Source organism: Acomys minous (assembly GCF_964271855.1).
Source record: "Acomys minous genome assembly, chromosome: 9".
Taxonomy (NCBI): Eukaryota; Metazoa; Chordata; class Mammalia; order Rodentia; family Muridae; genus Acomys; species Acomys minous.
In genome coordinates, this window is record NC_140490.1 from 5,615,206 (window position 1) to 5,628,249 (window position 13,044).

The window sequence follows — 13,044 nt, forward strand, 5'->3', positions numbered from 1 at the left end:
AAAATAGATTTAGTTTGGTTTCTCTTTCTTGCAAGCTGAGAAAGTCTTCATACAAGAGATCAGGGGACAGGCCAGCTTTAGGAGGATACATCTATCATCCATAAATGATTCTACTTCTCTTCTCATTGTACATGAACATAAACAAGACCACTGGAACACAGAGTGGAGAAGACTACACACAGTTCTCTCCTGCAAGACCCACTTTCACCCTCCTGCCAGACAGTGAGTCTGAACAATTGTGCCCCTGGGTCTAGATGCTCCCATCTGGCCCAAGTAATGGACTGCTGAGCCCCTCCAAAAATGGCCCTTTTCACTCTCTGATTTGTTCCCCTCCCAAGCAAGAAGGGCAGGGATAAGTGATGGCCATCCAGTTTCTGCCCCTGGCCCATCCCTCATGCCATCCCAGCAGGAAGTCAGGCACTAACTTGTAAGAAAAGTTTTTTTTTTCTACCAAAGATGACTAGCCAAGGGCCAATATCCCCTGCCTTGTAAAACTTTTATGCAAATCTTTAATCTCCTCTAGCTTATAAAACTTTTTATGCAAATCTTTTAAGTAGCCCCCATCTTATAAAACTTTTATGCAAATATTTTAATCTCCCCCACCATAAAACTTTTGTTTACACAGAGGCCTGCTGCATTCCTGGAACTGCTCCCCCAAGTGGCCAGCACCCCTTTCCCCTTCCCTTCACTCTCATGTTGCTTTCCAAATTAGCCAATCAGGAGTAAATTATGAATTTGAACCTCAGCCAATGAGGGACAGCCAAGCTTCCCCTTATGAATATAAGACATGTGTGCTACTCGCTAGCCAAGTTTGGGTCATGGAATATGGTTTTTTTTTAAAAAAAGGCTTGCCATGTTACTTAATTTTTCTTTATTCAGGTATTTCTTTGTGTAACACTGAGACTACTCTTTTCCAACAAGGTGACCCTCTGTCTACTTCAGACAGGCCCAAACCCCACTCTTCAGATAACATTCACCCTCCATCTGCAAGATAGGGTTTCACTATACTTCCCAGAATGGCCTCAAGCTCCTAGGTTCAAGTAATCTCCTGCCTCAACTTCCCAAGCAGCTGAGCATGACCAGCTAGGTTTCGCCTTAGATGGTCTTTTCAGGGCCAGTGGACCTCTGCCTGTTGCCCTCGGTTCAGTTCTGCTTTGATAGCAAAATCCCTGGACACGTGGGAGAAACCTGGTGCAGCAGGGGAGTGGAAAACAATTGGGAATTTTAGTTTACTGCACGCTTAATGTGAGCCAATCTTGTGTGATTTCACTTCTGGAAAGGAGGAGGAGGAGAGAAGGAGGAACAGAAGAAGGTGGAAGAGAAGAGGAGGAGGAAGAGAAGAGGAAGAGGGGAAGAGGAGGAGGAAGAAGAGGAAGAGGAGGAGAACAGGAGGAGGATAAGAGGAGGAAGAAGAGGAGGAGGAGAAGAGGAAGAAGAGGAGAAGAAGGAGAACAGGAGGAGGAGGAAGAGAAGAGGAGGAGGAGGAACAGGAGGAGAACAATGAGCCAGTTTGTGTCACATTCAAATGCTGTCTTAAGAACCCCGAGGAGAATGAGTGGGAATAAGAGGGAAAGAAAGAACAAGATGGGAGGAAAGAGAATGGGAATGGAAAGGAGGGAGTGAGAGATGAACAGACAGACAAACCGATGCAGGCAAGGATGGAGAGAAAGGGACATGATGGTGCATGTTTGAAATTCTAACACTCAGCAGGCTGAGGCAGGAAAATGACAAGTTCCAGACCAGTCTGGGTAACTGGTGAGACCCTGTCTTTAAAAAGAACAAACAAACAAAGTAGAAATTACAATCATTTATTTAGTGCCTGCTGTGTGTCAGGAGTTTCTAGATGTTGGAGAGGCAGCAAGAGAGAATAGAAGCTCTGCTGAGAACTAGGGAACTCTGGAGGGAAAAAAAAGAATTCTGAGAAGCCAGCGCAGACAGAAGTACTAACTAGCAGGCATCCGGCCTTTGAGGAACAGGGAAACCCATCTCCCTTGGCATCTGGACCAGATTCTAGGCGCTGCTGTGAGTTGGCTTCCCATGAAATGGCTGGGAAGCTTCCAGACGCAGCTGGTACTTAGCTTCCCTCTGTTCTCCCTTGTCCTCACTCACCCGGAGGCTGACCCAGAACCGAGAGAGAGCATGCAGGAGACCTTTCATCCTAAGGGTTTTCTGACATTTCCAACCGTGTGCAAGTGGAACTGGCTTTTGGAAAGGTGCTGAACTGCACATGCTCAAGCAGAGACTCAACGCATGTCACAGAGCGAGCCCCTAAATCGAGTGCATGTTTTCAGTTGGGTGTCACTCCAATTTCAGCTGCCCCTCTGCAGTGGCTGTGAACAGCCACTCTCATCTTCCTCGTTCAGCTGTGGTCAGGGGATTTTCCAGCATGACTGCTTATATTCCTGACAGCGGTGATAGCGCTGCAACACACACACACACACACACACACACACACACACACACACACACACACAGCCTGCCTTTTCCCCCTCAAAGATGAGTGGGCCGTCCCCGAGCTGCTTCCGATTAACTGGGATGCTAGCCACATCCAAATAGAAGATGGCAGAAGTGACACAGATGGCTTCTAAGGCTGGATTCAGAGAGCCACGCAGCTTCTGGTGGCTCTCTGGGAATGCTTACTTCTAGAGCCCTGCCACCATGCTGTGAGAAACTGGCTCACATAGAGTTTTCACATGGAGAGGCCCACAGGAGTGTCCGACTCCCACCCCAGGCAAGCCAGGATCCCAGCCCACATCTGGGACATCAGACGCCAAAAGTGAATGGAGTCTTAGTCACAGCAGCAGCATGCAAAATGACTAGAGATGCAAGATGGCTCAGTAGGTAAAGACGCTTTCAGCCAAGCCTAGCAACCTCAATTTGATCCCTGAGACCCACATGGTAGATAGAAGAAAAAAATTGATTCTGTAGTTGTCCTATGACCTTTAATCCCAGTACTCAGGAGGAAGAGGCAGGTGGATCTCTGTGAATTTGAGGCCAGCCTGGTCTACAGACCAAGCTCCAGGACAGCCAAGATAACACAGAGAGACCCTGATTCGAAAAAACAAACAAAAATTAAAAATCTACTTACAGTAACTAAAGCATATCTAAGAATGGATACACACACACACACACACACACACACACACACACACACTGGAATATTATACAACCTTGACATTTAATTACAGGCCTGGAGAGATGGCTCAGAGGTAGGTTAAGAGCACTGTCTGTTCTTCCAAAGGTCCTGAGTTCAATTCCCAGCAACCACATGGTGGCTCACAACCATCTATAATGTAACGTGGTGCCCTCTTCCGGCATATAGGCACACATACAAGCAGAGCACTGTATAACTAATAAATAAATCTTTAAAAAAAGAAAATTAATTACAATGCACGTTGCAGTGTGGATTACTTTCAGAATACTACACTTTAAATGAAATAAGCCATTCAAGGGAAGGTGCATATTATAGAGTCTGCTTCTGTGAGGTTTCTAAAATACTCAAAATCACAGAGAAAGTAGAATGGCAGTTGTCAGGGACTCGGGGAAGGAGAAAATGGGGAATCAGTTTTACGAGATAAAGGGGATGCAAAAGGACCCTGGGGATAGCTATGCCACATCATAAATGTGTGGCCTCAAGAATGACCACAGTTGGGCTGGGGAGATGACTCCGTCAGTGTTATCTCTGCAGACCTGAGACCCTGGGTTCAGATCCCAGGATCTACAAAATAGATCTAAAGCTCATGTCTGCATTCCCAGAACAAGGTAAGACATGGCAAAGGTAGAAACCGACGCTACCTCTGGCCACCACATTTGTGCATATACCCACACATAGACACGGTCACAATGGCAAATTTTGTTATGTGTATTTTATCATAATTAAAAACAATGGAAGCTGGGCAGAAGTGGCAAGCAGATTTCTGTGAGTTTGAGGCCAGCCTGGACTATAGAGCGAGTCCAGGACAGCCAAAGATACAGAAAAACCAAAGAAAGAAAAAAAATTTTAATTATTAATTAATTAATTAAAAGTAAAAACAATTGAAGATAAGCAAATGAAGACTTTTCCAGATGATTGCAGAACCATATATGGAGTTCCTCCCAGTCTTTAATCTGGCCCAGGTGAAATCTCAAAAAACAAAACAATCTCACTGTGTCCTGTCCAAATTTCTGACCCACAGGAACTGTGACTCAATGAAGTAGAAGAGAGAGAGAGAGAGAGAGAGAGAGAGAGAGAGAGAGAGAGAGTGTGTGTGTAGGGTATACATGTGAAGGTCAGAGGTCAGTGTTAGGTGTCTTCCTCAATTACTTCCCCACCCTATTTTTTGAGGCAGAGTCTCTCACTGAACCTGGAGTTCCCCAGTTGGCTAGCTCTGATGGCCACGAGTCCCTCCTGTCTCTTGTCTCTCTATGCTAGGATCTCAGGTACACCGCACTGTGCCTAGTTTTTCTTGTGGGTGTTGGGGGTGGAACTCATGTCCTCATCCTTGCACAGCAAGTTCTCTCTCTGGTGAGCCATGAAGAGGTTTAGAATGGCTTCTTATGCAGCAATGGTCACTGAAATAGTTGGAGCAAGATGACCAGACCACTGTCAGAGGTCTGTGGTCATGATGAGGCAGGTAGAGGGCTGGGTTGCAAGGGACTGAGTTTCGGGTCCACTGGGTCCACTGGTTCAGGCCCCTCCTCCTCCACAATGGCCTCCTCTGCAGCCAGGCTTTATGCTAAGTTGAAATCCAGGCCTTGCCTTTAGCATAACAGTCCCTGTTTCTGGCTCTTCCGGGCTCACAAACCTTCTCCGGCTCATGAGGGAGAAAAAACTAAGGATGTGAAAGCTACGCCAGCAGGGAAGGAGCAGCCCTGGGGTTCTCTTCCAGAACCCCAGGGCCACCAGTCACTACTTATCCCCCAGTGGAAACCCACATAGGAGCTGGGACAGCCGGGAGGGCTGCTAGAGCAAGCTGCTGCAGACAAAGCCAGACCAGCCCCTTCGCCAGGCACACAGTTCCCTGCTGTCCCCGGTACAGACAACCACAGAGAAGGCACAGGAGCCTGGCAAGTGGAAAACATATATTCACAGCAAAGTCGCAAAGGCAGCATTTCTATATGTGATGCTCATGTAGACCCTGCCTACGTGGTCAAAATCTGAAAACTTTCCCCCTTATCCTGACCCAACTCCCCATGGAAAAGTGTCCTGTGTTCTCATAGGTCACCCCTTTCTCTGAGCGGAAACGTGTAGATAGCAAGTTTCAGCTCTCAACCAACCCACGAGAACTGATGGAGAGGAGGCCAGTTTCCTGGCTTCACATTCGGGGCATTGATACCAGGAGGATTCTCCATGGGAAGAGAGCACAGGGTGGCCACTCCAGAACTCACAGTCTCACCGCCTGGGAGTCCCAACCATCATCTTCACAGCTCTGGGGTCCAAAATCCAGACACACTCAGATTAGGCACTTGTCATGTGTCAGCCGTGCCAGGCATCTGATGGGACTTGAGGAGGCATGAGGGGAAAAAGTCTTGTCCATCCTGATCACCAGTGTCACCATTCCTAGGAGGGTGTGTGGCAGGGTGCTGATGGAATTCCCAGCTCTTTCCTTGTCTCTTCTGCCCAGTACTTGATAAAGCAATGCTGGCCAGGTCTCAGCTAGAGCCAGCACACTGGAAACTTTTGTACAATAAATAATTCTGACCTATACACACAACTGAACAAACGTCATACTTTAAATACTATCGTTCCCTTCAGACAGTCTCCTATGGAGCATATTTACCAACGTTTGAATCGAAGGCTTCCATATCGTGGTAGTTTGAGCGAGAACGGCCTTCACAGGTTCCCATAATGCTTGGTCCCCAGTTGATGGAACTGTTTGGGAAGAATTAGGAGGCGTGGCCTTATTGGAGGAGGTGTGTCACTTGAGGCAGGTTTTGAAGCCTCAGAGAGCCCAGCCATTCCCAGTTAGCGTGCTCTCTCTCTTCCTCATGCTTGTAAATCAGAGGTAAGCTCTCGCCTGCTTCTCTAGCATCATGTCTGCGTGCCTGCTGCCATCCTTCCAGCCGTGATGGTCAAGGACTCACCCTTTGAGACTGTGAGTGAACCCCTAATAAACTCTTTCTTCTGTAAGTCGCCTGGGTCATGGTGTCTCTTCACAGCAGTAGAAAAGTGACTAAAACACATACCATTCGGATTGACCCACACATGTCGCTGGTGCTGGGATATCTGGCCATCCTTCACATCTGTAGTGCAGTTATCTTTTTGTTGCCCACCCAGCATCTCCTCTTCCTTCCTTTAGACACTAACCACGCTTGTGACCCCACAAGACCCATCACACAGCCTGGCATTCTCAGCAGTTCATGACTCAGGGTGAAGCATGTGTTCAAGCCTGGACAACTGGAGCCCCTTCCCTGGGAACCTTTAACTAGACTCCAAGATAGATCTGAGTGGTGGACGTGATTGTGAGAACAAGCTGTGGTGTCTGAGCCCTAAACATGAGGAAGGGCTAGGCAGATACGGAAGTTGAGACAGACCAGCCCAAGGATGGGGGGGGGGGCGGGGTGAGGGAGGCATGAATGCTGCTTGTGTAGGGGACACATCCTCTCCCTGCCCAGTTGTTCAGTCTTCTCTCTGAGGTCCCAAAAGTACCACCAAGCCTGGCTCCCAGTTAAGTCGGGAAAGATGAGTAGGCAGCAAGATTGAGAGGCTGAAAAAGGATGTAGAATTAAGCCCAAGGAAGAAAGGAGTGCAGGTGGTTAGGAGAAGACAAAACCAGAAAGAGGCGAGACAGAGAGAGACAGAGACAGAGACAGAGACAGAGACAGAGACAGAGACAGAGAGAGAGAGAGAAGGATACACAGCCGAACTAGTAGACAAATATGTCCTCCAAGATCGGGAAGCAGCAGCCCCTGGAGGATGGGAAAGAGAATCCTCAGTGTTTGTTTGGATACTGGGGGGAGATGCCTGGAGTGGGGAGAGCCGTGATGGTAGGGCACCATTAGGGCACGTCCCTAATCCAAAGAGTTACACAGCAAAAGGTAGAAGGCAAGTGGCAGCCACCCCATAAATAACCACTACAATAAATGCAATGAGGGGACAGACTGTCATGGAAGAGCCAGAAGCCATCTGTGAGGAAGGACACTTCTGACCACATGTAGGTGGAGGGGGGAGGGCAGTTCCACAGACCAGTTCAGTATTGTTCCAGCAACCTGCTTAGGGAACCCAGGATCATGTTCCCTCAGTTGGAGTCTCCATACCAGGGGCACATGAGATGCCATCAGTGCACCTTGCCATGAGGATATGGAACATGAAGAGAATTGTGACAGCTGCTGGGGGCATCACAAGTTAAAAAGCAGAACTACTCTGGACTGCCAAGCTGTGGGGCCTCAGCAGTGTCTCTTTATAAAAATGTCAGGCGGCCATGTCTATGCCCTGGCCCCCTCTGCAGGGCCCTTGCAGATGGGAAGGGGCTAGGAAACATCACCACAGACAATATAGAAAGAGAATGGCAGTGACCTTGGCCAAGGACTGAACACATCCTTACAATGAGACTTGAGACAGCACAAAGGAAACAATCGTATCCACCCATCTCGATCACCATTGTCACCGTAGCTAGCATGGTATGTGACAGGCATGTTGCCTGAGTACACATGCAGCAATGTTGGGCACTATGAGCGTACAGCCTGTGATGCTACCTAAGTCGTGGACTTTCTTTATCTCTCTCTTTAACTTTATTCTCTGCTTTAAAAACAGCCATCAGTTATGATGAATAATACTTGTTAAAATTTTTAAGTCCATCTGGGTAGAAAAAAAGACCAGAGCTGCCCCTTAGTTACCTATAACCATGGGAACGCCTGGTGTAGCCTATAGCCCAGGCATTATTATCACTGTTGTCTGGTAGCAAGACAGCCAAACTGAAGGCAAAGGACTCAGACAAAAACTTCCCAGCATCAGCTTTGCACTCCCCCGTCCTTTGAAAGAACAGACATGGTCCAGCCCAGACCCAAGTCCTCATTCACTGCTGCCATCCCTACCCAGCAGGAACCTCGGAAGAAAGTTCTGGATCTGGATAAAGATAGTGGACTCTTTCTTTCTTTCTTTTCTATTTTCTTTCTTTCCCTCCTTGATTTTTCAAGACAGGGTTTATCTATGTAGCTCTAGCTGCCCTGCACTCACTTTGTAAACCAGGTTGGCCCAAAAATCAGAGATCTGCCTGCCTCTGCCTCCTAAGTGCTGGGATTAAAGGCATGTGCCACCACACCTGGCAGAGGGATTTTTTTCTTTCTTTTTTTTTTATTTTTATTTTATTGTCATTGTGTTTTGCCTGCATGTATGTCTGTGAGAGAATGTTGGATCCTCTGAAACCAGAGTTACAGACAGTTGTGAGCTGCCATGTGGGTGCCAGGAACTGAACTCAGGACCTCAGAATGTCTAGAAGAGCAGCCAGTACTCTTAACTGCTGAGCTAGCTCTCTAGCACCATTTTTCCTTCTTCTTTTTCCACGACAGGATTGTGTAACTCTGGCTGTCCTCAAACCCACTCTGTATACCAGTCTGGCCTTGAACTCAGAGATCTGCCTGCCTCTGCCAAGTGTTGGGATTAAGGCCATGTGCCACCACCATGCAGCTTTTTCTTCCATTTCTGTTCCACTCTCTTTCTGTCCCCTCCTCCCTGTCACTTCACCTTGTCCCCTTCCCCACCCTTGGCCTGCTCCCGGCACAGGCCCCTTCCTTCCTCCCCATTCCCGGCTCTACAGACACACTGATCCCTACAGCACGAAAACACAGCCCTTCAAAATAGAGACGTCTGCCCTGTGATGCGCACGCTGGCAGAGGGCTGTCAGGGATCCCTGGGCTTGGCTTGGACGGCCTTTCAAAAAAGTTGTTTCCCTCCCTGCTCCTGTCCCCCTTCCTTTCTCCCTGGACCCCAGCTCCTTGGCCCCCGCCTCTTTGCTTACTTATTGGAGGAGTAATAAATATCAGGCCGACAGGCCCTTCTCACGGTTACAAAGCTACCTGTAAGGGAGCTCAATAATTAGCAGTCTTGAAGATGATATATGACTTCCATTACCCTCTGGGACTGGAGACTAACCGAGGACAGAGCTAATTGCCGTGCAAAGCAGTTTGGCATGAATGAGGAAAATGCAGACCCTGTCTCCTGCCAAAAAAAAAAAAAAAAAAAAAGGCCTATTGCTGTTCTGATCTCCGGGCTGGTTTCTGCCGCAGGAGTTCACTCAGTGTCCATAAATCATGGGCTGCTTACAGCTGAAGCTGCCCCGAGTCGTCAGCGGCTGTTCACTGAGTGACAGATCCCAGCCGACCGAATTAGAGCTTCGACTAGCTCCTTTCTTCTCCTGCTCCTCCTCCTTGTCACACTGACCAGAAAATTAAACCCAGACTCCTCCAGGAGGGCAGGGGAGGCCCAGGTTAGGACGGGGGGCTGTGAACTTAGCTTGTTTTCTGTGTTTTCCGCGTCCAGCTGCTCGCTCCCCCACACACGGCTCTCCTCTCAAACAGACTCTGGTCCCCAAAGCCAGAGGACTAAGGGGCCTGCTGGCCCATGCTCTGGAATGCTCCAGGCTGGGCGTTTGTCCTTGGCTTGTCATGGAGACAAATGTGGCCTCCCTTCTGGCCTGCACCTCTCCTTCGCTCTGACCACTCTAGCAGGAGCTTCTTCTCTTAAAGGAGAAGGGCAGACAACAGCTGTGTGTGTGAGAGAGAGAGACAGACAGACAGACAGACAGACAGACAGGCACAGACAGACAGACAACAGATAGATAACAGAAAGACAGAGAGAGCCTGGAGCCACCTCCTGGGGGTAGAGGACACCTCAGGGGAGGCCTTTTTCTCCCTCCTTCCCACCCACCCCCCGGGGCACTCCTCAAGGAGCCCTGATCCTGAGGGCCCAGGCTGGGATCCACCACAGCAAATCACTGGCCTCATGTATCCCATAACCTGGAGTACCAGGTAAGGTCCCTCCCACCTTCAGGCTCAGAGTCAGGCTTTTATAATAATTAATTCTTAGCCTTGCCTAATTTCATTTGACACTTCATTCGAACCTCAAACTTTCATAATGCAAATCGCCTTCCTTCCAGCAGGAAGTTAAGCCTAGGAGGATACTGATTGGCTGTCAACCTCTAGGATCCCCTAGGAGACAAGCCTGTGGGCGGGCCTGAGAGAGAGCCTAGAGAGTAGGCTAATTGAGGTGGGAGGATCCACCCTAAATGTGTTAGGCACCATTCCTTGGGCCTCCCTGATGCGGTAAAGGCAGAACTATGAGGCCAGGCACTGTCTCCCTGCTTCCTGGATGTGGGTGCCATGTGACCAGCAGCTGCCTCACGCTCCTGCGCCTGTGACTCTCTCGTCATGGTGGGCTGAACTTTCAAAGCCAACATAAACCCTTCCTTCCTGAAGCTGCTTCTTGCCGGGTATTTGGTTATAGCAAGAAAAGGAGCTAATAATACATGGTGGGCAGTTCCCCGGGACCCCAGAGAGGAAGGGGAGCCGATTCTTCCCACCGGCTCCTTTCTATGCAATACTGTGCATTTCTTACCCCCACTGACTGTCGCAGACGCCTCCACCGTGCAGCCAAGGAAACTGAGAGCCACGAGGGGAAGTCATGATGTCAAAGACAAAGGCCAAGTTGGGAGTCATGCTCTGATAAGCTCCAGATTTCTTTATGCATGCCCCCCAAGAATAAAATGCAGCTCTGCACCTTGACCTACAAGTAGGTGACCTGTTACCGCAACATTATTATTAATGGAATGCCCCCTCCACTCCCAAGTATTGCTAGGCTGGGTGATAAATCACGGGGTCACCTTCTCGAGCATTTGGCTCCACGTGTCCCCAGCCTCCTCCAGCCAGGCAGAGGAGGTCCTGGAAGGGGCTGAGTTCTTGCGTACCCCACCACACTCAGACCTCAGTTACTTCAACCTAAGACACATAGGCCTGTTTCTCCCCTCACCCAATTTCCACTCAGCTCTGGGTCCCACTGAAATTCCAGCTCTTTCTCTGCCTTCGTGAACCTTAAGCTAGGTCCGACCTTCGTTCCATCGCGCGCACACATTGTGATTTATTTCTCCAGAGTCACCGCTTGTGATAACATGCTTATCTGTCTAATAGCTGTTTCCCCCATTACACTGGGAAGGCACCATGAAGGCCGCAGCCACTTGAGCTGCAGCCCTGCCTTGGAGCTGTGCCCACAGGATGTGATTTATGAATGAGTGAACATATAACACTTCTCACAAATGCACAGATCAACACACACACACACATACTCCGGAATACCAAATCCCGCGCAGTCACCACTAAGGAGATAGAGCAAGCTGAGCTTCCCCCACAGCATCACAGACTGCTGGACTTCCTACCAGAGGCTCTGAGAAGCCACGTCAGGAGAGAACACCTGTGAGGTGCGGGACATGACACAGTAAGAGCTTCTCGTCACCACAGATGGGAGAGCGGCCATATTGCTTCTGGCTCCACTCCAGCCACACAACCCACAGTGCGCACTCTTCTACAGTCACCCTATTTCCCACAAAAGGGCCATCAGGGATGTATGTACATAACAGCATGAATCCCTGCCTTTTTTATTGTTGTTTACACTTACTTTGTACATGTGTATGCATGTGCCATTCCGTGTACGTGGGTATCAGCTGCAGCGTATGGGAGCGAGTTCTCTCTTATCCTGAAGGTCATCAGCCTTTGTGGCAAGTGCCGTTACTTGCCAGCTCTGTTGTTTTTGAAACAGGGTCTTACTCCATAGTCCCTGCTTGCCTGGAGCCCACTATGTTCCCCAGGCTAACTTCAGACTCACAGTAGGCCTCCTGCCTCATTCTCCCAAGTGCTGGGACTACAGGCGTGAGCCACCACACCTGGCTGCTTTGTTCATTTGGTTGGTTGAGTTTGGTTCGATTTTGGGTCTGCATAATTCTAGAACTCTTGGAGTTGCTTATCCATCTTGATGAATAAAGCTTTGACTCAAATTTAATTTGACTTTTTGAAAACCCACTTCCTGGAGATGAGGAGATAGGTCGGTCAGTCAGTAAAGGCATAAGAACCTGTGTTAGACCCACCCCCAGCATTAAAGGACAGGCACAGTGGGGCATACTTGCAACCCGGTGCTGGGGTCCGGTGTGCTTGTAACCCAGTGCTGGGAAGATAGACACTAGACAATATCTGGAGCCTGGTGGCCAGCCAGCCCGGCCAAATTAGCAAGCCCCACACCATTGAGAGACATTGTGAGGTCAGCCTCTGGCCTCCCTAAGCATGCACACATGCATACAGGTACACGTGTACACACACATACCCACACACATACCCAGTAAAAATAGATACAAAGTTTCTCCTAACTTGAAATAGAGGCCAGGCTGGTCTACAAAGTGAATCCAAGACAGCCAAGACTACACAGAGAAACCTTGTCTCAAAAAAACAAACAAAAAACTGGGACATGAAGCATGGTAGCATAAAAACAATTCTACCAGGTGTTTCTTTCCCTGGGGAGAGGATTGAACCCAGGACCTCACAAATAGAAGCACTCTAAACAGGCAAACAGGCTTTTTTTGTTTGGTTGGTTTTTGGTAGAAACAGACTAAAAATTTATATAGCTAACACTAAAGACTTCAATAGGCAAAAACAACTTTGCACACAAAGAACAAAATTGAGTTCTAACAGTACCTTCCAAAACTTTACACTCACATAAAATAATGTAATAAAAACAAGGATGGCAGTGATGGCTCACTGGGTAAAGGCACTTGTCATCAAGCCTAATGATCTTTTTTAAAGAAAATATTTATTATTAAGTATACAATGTTCTGCTTGCGTGTACAGCTGCAGGCCAAAAGAGGACATTAGATCACATTATATATGGTTGTGAGCCACCATGTGGTTGCTGGGAATTGAACTCAGGACCTCTGGAAGAGTAGTCAGTGCTCTTAACCACTGAGCCATCTCTCCAGCCCCAAGCCTAATGATCTTAACCCAAAACACCAGACCCACGTCACAGGAGGAGAGAACTGACTCCTGCAAGGTGACTTCTGACCTCCAACATCTGTTATAACACATTGCACC